Source organism: Euprymna scolopes, chromosome 21, assembly GCF_053919585.1.
Source record: "Euprymna scolopes isolate OS-2025 chromosome 21, ASM5391958v1, whole genome shotgun sequence".
Lineage (NCBI taxonomy): Eukaryota > Metazoa > Mollusca > Cephalopoda > Sepiida > Sepiolidae > Euprymna > Euprymna scolopes.
Window position 1 is genome coordinate 52856537 of NC_136502.1, and position 9578 is coordinate 52866114.

General features: G+C 34.9%; 1 pseudogene; it reads left to right on the forward strand.

The window, feature by feature from the left end:
- The first annotated feature begins 9135 nt into the window (after window positions 1-9135).
- Window positions 9136-9303, forward strand: LOC145243172 (U2 spliceosomal RNA; annotated as a pseudogene).
- The last annotated feature ends 275 nt before the right edge of the window (window positions 9304-9578 follow it).

The following is a 9578-nucleotide window of genomic DNA, read 5'->3' on the forward strand; positions in this document are numbered from 1 at the left end:
TAAGAGTGAACAAGGGAGATAACTTCATATTAAGTCAACAAGGGAGATAATTCATTATAAATTATCCAAAGAAAGTTTGATAAACAGTAAATTCTCTCATTAATAATAAGCTTTTCTTAAAAAATAAAAACGCCTCCACAAAATATATTTCACATTTAAAAGTAAAAATGTCAAAAATATAATTCTGCAACGGTTCCTCTTATATCAAAGATTGGGTGTGTAATACTTTACACATAAATTCGAAAAAGTTGTCAAAAAAAACCAAAACAAATATATAACAAATAAATGGCGGGACCGGGACACTCTCTGGTAAACACGGTAAGTTTGGGAAAATGAGTTAAAACTAAAAAGGCTGACATATATGCGGTGTGTTTTTAACAGTATTTTGTGTATTTTTTAGTTTTAATTCATTTTCCAAAACTTAGCGTGTTCATTAGAGAGTGTCCCGCCATTTGCAATTTTCCAATGCATCGGTAAACACTGTATGTTTTTCGAGCTGTATAAACATGTTACATTAAATAAAAACACTAAAATAAATTGTCCAGTTAGATAGAAAATTACCTTATTTTGCCTTTGATCACATTTATTTGTTATATATTTGTTTTTGTGATAACTTTTTCGAATCTATGTGTTTAGTAATACAAACCCCAAAGATTATTATTTTTTAATCTATATGTTGTACGTATCCGTGACAGAACAAAAACATATTCCAAACATCATAAAAATTGATCAGGTAGTTTTATTTTTAATTAAAGAAACCAAATATTACAAGAAGGCACAAATGAACTTTTCTCAAACCATCTTGAAGAAACAATAGTAGATAATTCTACAATAATCAAAACGCCAGATCAGCCTTATATTTGCCTACGATTAAAATCATTTAAAAAGGATTTTCTTTATAAAAATAAAACTACTAAATCACTGTACGTCAATTTTGGAATATGAGATTTCCTTTCTGTCATGGGTATCTACATCATAAATATTTTTCTGTATTTTTTTGTAGATAGGTTTAATCTAAATTAATAAAAAGTAAACTAGAAAGTATCTGAAGTGATAGTTGTTTATATGTTTAGAAATCAGAGCTAAATGATAAAATGAGCGTGATAAAAATTTATTCAGGAAAGCTCGTTAGGCCAATCTAAGGCGAATAGTATCTGCCATACTATAACAATCCCTTGTTTAGTTGTATGAGTATATTTGTTGTCTGCTTTGTCTTTGATTTACAGCGTGTGCTGGTGTTTTGATCTTTGGGATAAGATCAGTCTTTGTACTGCAAGGGTGTTCATATAGCTTTGCTCGATTTACTTTGAAGTGGGCCATGTTTGTTTTCGTATTGTGTAGTTCTAGTAATGTTGGGTCTGGTGATTTCACTTCCAACATCAGTCTCCTTTGGTCTTATTGTGTCCTATATGGAGTCAGATTCAGGGAACCGGCTTTGTAACTGGAATTGGTATGATGTACAAATGGATGCGATCGCAACAGAGTCTAGTTCCATTGGGCAACTCTACTATGTAGTTTCTAGGTTCATTATTATTGGTGATAGTTCCAAGGTGCTATGTGTTGTCAAGTTGCTGATCTTTCATGTAACTGTTTGTGATGTTTTTGCTTTTCTGGTTCTGATGGATTGGGTAAGGTGGTTGGTATAGTTCTTCCAAAAAGTATTTCAGCTGATGAAGGTATATCATTGACGATTGGGTACATTGAATACCTGTCAATGGTGAGCAGTAATTGCTGCCCATCAGTCTCATATAGGTCTGATGGAATGAACTTTGAAGGCTGAGATGAAATGTCATGTGGGTGCTGTGGTTCATGCCTGCACACACTTTGATGCTCCTGATAAAGTGTGCATGACTTGCATATCCTTTCAATATCTTTGTTGATATTTATCTATCTCTCACAAGTTGTCATGTTTTATCTATGCCTTGATAAGTTTGGTGGAGCTGGTATAGGATGTTTTCTCTCATGGAGTTTGGGATGAGTACTTGTTTACCTTTGAAGAGGATTCCAGATTCGATGGTAAGCTCATCGTAGAAATACCAATATGATTGAATTTCAGCAGGTAATTCATGGATATTATCTGGCCATCCCTGGTATATCATCTCCTTAATGAGATTCATCATTGGGCCCTTAGCTATTCCGTTTTGGAGCATTTTCTGCTTTTCAAGTAATAAGTTAATGGCTTAGGTGATCTGATCCTCATTGAGTTCAGTGTTTATGCTATCAAATCTAGCTCAATTGGTTTGTTGTTTTCAGGATTAGACAATCGAATTAGGGTGTTGGCAAGGGTCATTTTGCTATGCGGTCTGTATATTATTCAGTATATATAGCCCTGGATCTTAAATAGCATTCACTGTAGTCAGTATGGTTCTAAATGCAATGGTTTAGCCCATATTGTAACCAGTGGTTTATGGTCTGTGGTGATGGAAAAAGCTTTCCCATAAAGGTCAAAGTTGTATTGTTTAATACCACACACAATTGCAAATACCGTTCTTTTGATGTTATTGTAGCTGGTTAGTGTATCAGTTAATGTTTTGGATCCAAATGCAATTGGTTTTCCATCTTGGATCAGTCCTTTTTTCAGGACATTCACCTCTAGTAATGTGGGTTTAGTATGATCGTAGGATGAAAAGCATGTATCATTTGTAATCATTTTTTGGACCTAGTCATAGCATTTTCATGTTCAGGGTTCCAAATCCATGGTGATTATGATATAAGCACACTGTGCAGTTAATCAGAATCAGGAACTGGAAAAATCAGAACTTTTTTTTGGGGGGGGGGTATCGGAATTGGAAAAAAATTTGCCTATTTTCCAAGGCTAAAAAATGATTCTTTTAATTGTTTTTTTTTATTTGATTTTATTTAAAACAAAATCTTCAACTGCTGGTAGTAATGATAAAATAATGAATATTTATTGATTTTAAACTAACAGTAAAACTAAAATCTACAGAACATCCTCCCACAAGTGAGAAAATATTTGTACATTAAGCATGTGTTTTTACAGTAAACAGGATTAAATAACAACTTTATTGCTAAATTTTTATAGATTTATAAAGAATCGGAATCAGTAATTGTATCGGACTCAGGAAAAATATTGGAATCGTCCCATCACTAGTTATTATGTTTACATCTATTAAAAAAATATGTGTAAGAGCATCATATCGGTAAACTGATCCAAAGTTTGAATAAAAGTCTTTTGAATTTTTTAGCTTCATTCGAATTGTCTGTGAGCATATCTGCTGTAGGGCAATAAACGATCTCTATGTTAGCATTGTTTTGGGTGTCTCTGATGAAATGATATTTGTTTGCACCTTTGCCGGTATACAAAGTCCCTGGAAAGCTCAATAGCACTTTAGATTGCCCTCAAATATTTTAATAGGGGGTGTTTTCAATGTGGGTCTATTTCATTGAGTAACTGTGTGAGGTACATGACTTCATGAATAGTTTTTGCTATCATCATGTATTCAGCTTTGCACATGGATAACGCAACATGGATTGTCGTTTGGATTTCCACGAAAAATCTAGGCCATTTTTGGTTGAACTGAAAAGTATCCAGACATAATGTATATGTTGCATTGATCGAATGCACCATCAGCATCATTAGCATCATTGTACACAATTAGCTGGAGTCAATCGTTGGTTTTTGCATAAATGATGAAGCACAGTACCCTTTATGTACCTCAGTACATGCTTGACTGTCGTCCAGTGTTGTTTATGTGGTTTAAATAAATGTTGTGATAGCTTTCCGACAATACAACTTAGATCCGTCGAGTACAGATCGTCAAGTAAATAAAACTACTGACATTCTTCAACTTGCATTTTAGGTGAATACTGCATTTGCATGAAAGATTGCTGAAAGGTTCTGCATCGTTCTTTAGTACGAGTGATGGTCTCACTAAAATTTCCAAATTCTATCAAACTGCTTAGATTATTGTGACATAATTTGGCTGATAGAAGAGAGATAGATGCATTTAAACACTTTTTAAAAATGTCTACGTGTATGGTTATAAGCTTCAGTTTTTTTGCATATTGGAAGCCCTATGACTGTAAGTCCTGATATTTCTACAATATAAAATGTTATATTTGTCCATTCTGAGTTAGGTGAGTTGCGCATGAGGGCAGGGTCGCAGAACAGAGAAGGTTTTTAATGATGTTCTATACATCCGTTGGAAAATTCTCAGTGATAGTTTGTTACCTCAGAATCGATTTTTATGTGGCGTGTGTGGTGTGTTCTGCATTGCAGATTGATATTCAGAGTAGTGTAGGCTAGACTCCCTGGATATACTATCCATGAATTTAGCACTGATAGTCATGAAGTCATCACTTTCAGTATTGATATGGTCAATGTTTTCCTTTTGTCTCCTGCGTTCAGTTCTCCTTCATGATTGGTGCCAGGGATTGTGAAACTTGCTCTTGTGCCTGTTTTTTTTTTTTCTGTGTTACCTTGATTAAATAACTTCGCTGGTCTGACTTGTCAACCAATTTGACAAAACCTTTAGACAATATTAGCTCAACAACCTTGGCAAATTATAATCTTCTTTTAATGCCTGCATGGTCACTCTGACTTTTATTTAATTGAATTATTATAGAATCAATTCTCCTCCTTTCCTGTGCAAATCCAACCACGTCTGCAGAACTTTACTGATGCTGTAAACTTCACTTTGCAAAAGTTTTGATCACTTCAATTGTCAATGCATATTCCTCTTCCAGAGACAATAGTTTTTCTAAGTGTCTGTCTCGTTAGCATTTCACCAGCAACTTTCGTGTTTAGGCACACTTTTCCTGTTAGGATGTTTGTCACTCATCGGTGCATGCATGCTAAATCGATTATTGCATAAAATACTGCCAGATTAACGCCTACTGCATCAAGTTTAGAAAAATAATGTACCTAGCATCATTGGTCAGATGCAACCAAGAGGCATCTTCTACAATGCTTCCATTCACTTCTAACGCCACTCCCATAGCCATGGAACTTGCGTTCATCTTATTGCAATTCACACCTCAGTCTCTGCTGACAGGATCTAACTCACATACTCTTTCAGTTGTTTCCAATAACATATGACAATAAAAAGATATCCTTGATCTCACCGTTTCATTCTTTAGTTAGCAGGTGGAAGTTCTGCATCCAAATCCAGATGTAGTGGCTGATACATAGCACTCTTTGTCATCTGTCATCATGGCTCTTATCCAAATCAGAAGTTGTTCTATACTCACCATGTCCATTCTAGATGCTGCCTGACATATAGCAAAGCTAACATGAATGCACATGCCATCCATGAATTGGAAAGTCGTTCTCCAACCAGCTAAGTCAAGCAGTGCATTTCAGCAAGAAATTTGTCTACGATTTCTTCTAAGCGAAGATGCCTCATCACATATTGGTCAAATGCAGTGAATCTATTCATTGCAGCCATTTTATTTGTTTTGTGCTTATCCGGTCTTCTTTCACTCAGCTGTCTGTACAAGGCAAGAGCGCTGTCTCGTAGCCGTAATGGTAGAACACGCTCAATTTTGTCTATGGTACAGAGATCACAGACCAGGCATGTCAGTTGTGGCATTACTGAATTCATGAGAGCTTTGATATCTGAAGTATATAGACTGGAATAGGTTGTGATGAAAAATAGGGGATTTGGAAATATATCAGAGAAGCATTTTCCCTCTGATAATGATAATTAAATCTGATAAGGGGAATTGAAAGAAAATAATCGCCTCACTCAAACTTAATCCTGCTCGCTTGGCATTTCTCTCCTTTTTATTCTCTCTTTCTCTTTATGCTACCGTTCACAACACAAAATTCAGAAAATCGAATGCAAAGACCAAATGTGACAAGTTTCATTATTTGTTGAAAAAGATTAGGAATTAGCAGACATTTTAACATGTACAGACATGACATGTACAGACAGATAGAGAAAATTTATTAAACACAAACAAAGGATTGTGGCATTTTATACAGAAGGGGGATATAATAAGACAAGAGTTATCGAACTTTCAACATTATCAATTGCTCTTGGAATGTTGATATTAGTGTTGGGACGATTAATCAGAATCAGGAACTGGAAAAATCAGAACTTTTTTTTAGGGGGGGGGTATCAGAATTGGAAAAAAATTTGCCTATTTTCCAATGCTAAAAAATGATTCTTTTAATTGTTTTTTTTATTTGATTTTATTTAAAACAAAATCTTCAACTGCTGGTAGTAATGATAAAATAATGAATATTTATTGATTTTAAACTAACAGTAAAACTAAAATCTACAGAACATCCTCCCACAAGTGTATTTTTACGTTTGAGAAAATATTTGTACATTTAGCATGTGTTTTTACAGTAATCAAGATTAAATAACAACTTTATTGCTAAATTTTTATAGATTTATAAAGAATCGGAATCAGTAATTGTATCAGACTCAGGAAAAATATTGGAATCGTCCCATCACTAGTTATTATATTTACATCTATTAAAAAAATATGTGTAAGAGCATCATATCGGTAAACTGATCCAAAGTTTGAATAAAAGTCTTTTGAATTTTTTAGCTTCATTCGAATTGTCTGTGAGCATATCTGCTGTAGGGCAATAGATGATCTCTATGTTAGCATTGTTTTGGGTGTCTCTGATGAAATGATATTTGTTTGCACCTTTGCCGGTATACAAAGTCCCTGGAAAGCTCAATAGCACTTTAGATTGTCCTCAAATATTTTAATAGGGGGGGGTGTTTTCAATGTGGGTCTATTTCATTGAGTAACTGTGTGAGGTACATGACTTCATGAATAGTCTTTGCTATCACCATGTATTCAGCTTTGCACATGGATAACGCAAACATAGTTTGTCGTTTGGATTTCCACGAAAAGTCTAGGCCATTTTTAGTTGAACTGAAAAGTATCCAGACATAATGTATATGTTGCATTGATCGAATGCACCATCAGCATCATTAGCTGGAGTCAATCGTTGGTTTTTGCATAAATGATGAAGCACAGTACCCTTTATGTACCTCAGTACATGCTTGACTGTCGTCCAGTGTTGTTTATGTGGTTTAAATAAATGTTGTGATAGCTTTCCGACAATATAACTTAGATCCGTCGAGTACAGATCGTCAAGTAAATAAAACTACTGACAACTTTACGATATTTTCTGGGGTCAAATGTGTCATCATAGTTATTATCGATTAAATCCAACTTTTGTTCACATGGTGTTGTCCTGGTTCACACTCAAACCTTCAAATCCACGGCACACAGCGATGGGATCGGTGACTTGTATGTGGGGGGGGGGTCATGTGATGTTATACCATCATGGCCGCCAAAAATTTCAGGCTTAAAAGATAGTAAAAAAGAAGAGGTTAGTGAGACCATAAGATTAAGTTCAAGGGTGATTGCAAATTGGATTAGGATAAGCTTTTATTATTATTATTATTATTATTATTATTATTATTATTATTATTACTATTTTTATTATTATTATTATTATTATTATTATTATTATTTTTATTATTATTATTATTATTATTATTATTTTTATTATTATTATTATTATTATTATTATTATTTTTATTATTATTATTGCTCACATGGAGCTTTCACACAAGTCAACAAACGATCTGATTGGAGACCTGTGGTGTTCTCTGGAAGTTAAGTGACAACAAGTCTCCCCAGACGTCCAGCTCTCTCCACCTCCTTCGATGTCATTTGCAAATAAATTTGCATCATCGCAACAGCCTCTTACCATTGATTTCTCGCTGGCAGTGGCCATTGGTTTATACTGGAATTTGAGTTGCACTAAGCCTCCCCAAGATCCCAGTTCTCTTCGTACTTGTTCAGCGGAGGTCTGGCTAGTGCTCCCTCCTCGGTCTTTCCATCCTCCTTGACCCTTCTCGGCTCTTTGGTATCACTTTTCTATTGGGGGGGACGGTGGTGAAACAATTGAGGGGATGCATAATGGGAGTGTAGAACATGTAGATCTTCAGCTTCGGTATTCTTCATTCCCTGTAACGCTTCTTCGTTACATTGTCTTGTGTTATTCTCCTCATTACAGGGTTTTCCTTAATATTTCAGCCGTTTTCATTATCGTCGGCGTTGTATTTTTGCAGCTATTCCTCTGATTCCAATTTCTGCCATTCTTTTTTCCAGGTTTTTCGGGATTGTTCCTAGTGCTCCTACTATTATCGGTACTATTTTGATTTTCTTCATTATCCAAACCCCTTTTAACTCTCTTGCTAGTTCTGTGTATTTGCTTCGTTTCTCCTTTTCTTTCATACTCACCCTGTGGTCAGCTGGGACAGCAAAGTCTACGATTTGACAGGATTTTTCTTTCTTGTTAATTATTACGACATCTGGTCTTCTTGCTTGGATGGGTTTGTCCGTCTGTATGTCCATGTCCCATAGGATTTTGTGGTTCTCGTTTTCGAATGCTGTTGCAGGTTTATGCTTGTAGCATTTATCTGTACACTCAAAATGCAGCCGTTTGCACAAATCCCAGTACACTGCCCTCCCCACTTTGTCATGTTTGTTTTTGTATTCCTTTTGGGCCAGTTTGCTGCATTCACTTACTATATGGTTTATTGTTTCGTCTCTTTGTCCACAGTCTGCATTTGCTGTTTTCTTGCGTTTTATCGATCCTTGCTTTGATATGGTTGCTTCTTATCGAGCTATCTTGTGCCTAGAATTTGTGACCAACGTTTTTGTTTTTTAAATTATTATATATTTTAAAAATTATTACATATTAAAAAAAAATTATCTTGTAAGTCTGAAATTTGTGACCAACTCCTCAAAAATTGGGGATCACAATATCAAACCATGCATGCTTAAGGATAAAAAAAAAAAAAAAAATTCATCGAAATTAAATTTTGCAATAACTATATACACGTGAAAAAGATAGAAATAAATGTAAAAGTTTGTACATATACAATATGGTTGTCTTCAAGTCTACTTGTTAACAAATTTATCGAATTTCCATTACTAACGATTACTATATTGTCCAATTTCTACTGTACACGCTTTAACCCTTATCCTCGAGTGGCCTCTTAACCTTGATAAGTGGTGATGCCTATATAAAAAAGGAAATTTCTTTGCGTTTGGTAACAGTTATTTGTTATTTTTTTAACCGTTTTTTTTTGTTTTGTTTTGTTTTTCGTTTTTTTTTTGTTTTTTTTTGGTATTACTTCTTGGCCTTTTGGCCACGATCAAAGTGTAGTATCTGTTCTTCAAATGATGCTACAGTTGCTACACTTCCATTTCTTGTTCTCTTTCAGTGGAGGAGCAGTCCTTCACGACTGAGACAATTTTTTATTTTGGTACCTTTTCTCCACGTTAAAAAAACGACCCTGGTGTCTAACTCTATTGTAAATAGGTACACTTTTGCCTAAAGTTATATTGTGTTGAATGTAGGAAGGTGGGATTGTATGGTTTGCATGGGAGGTGTTTATGCAAGTAAGACCTGCTTTTTCTTAGGAAGAATCAACCGTTATCGGTTTCAATCATTTATTTCAAGGCGGAACAGTTGTCTGCTTTCATCACAGTTAAGGCTATCTGATGTCGCTTCTGTCGGTCGGAGGCGCTGTCTATTTATTGCAAACACTAATCTTGCGATTAAAACAAAA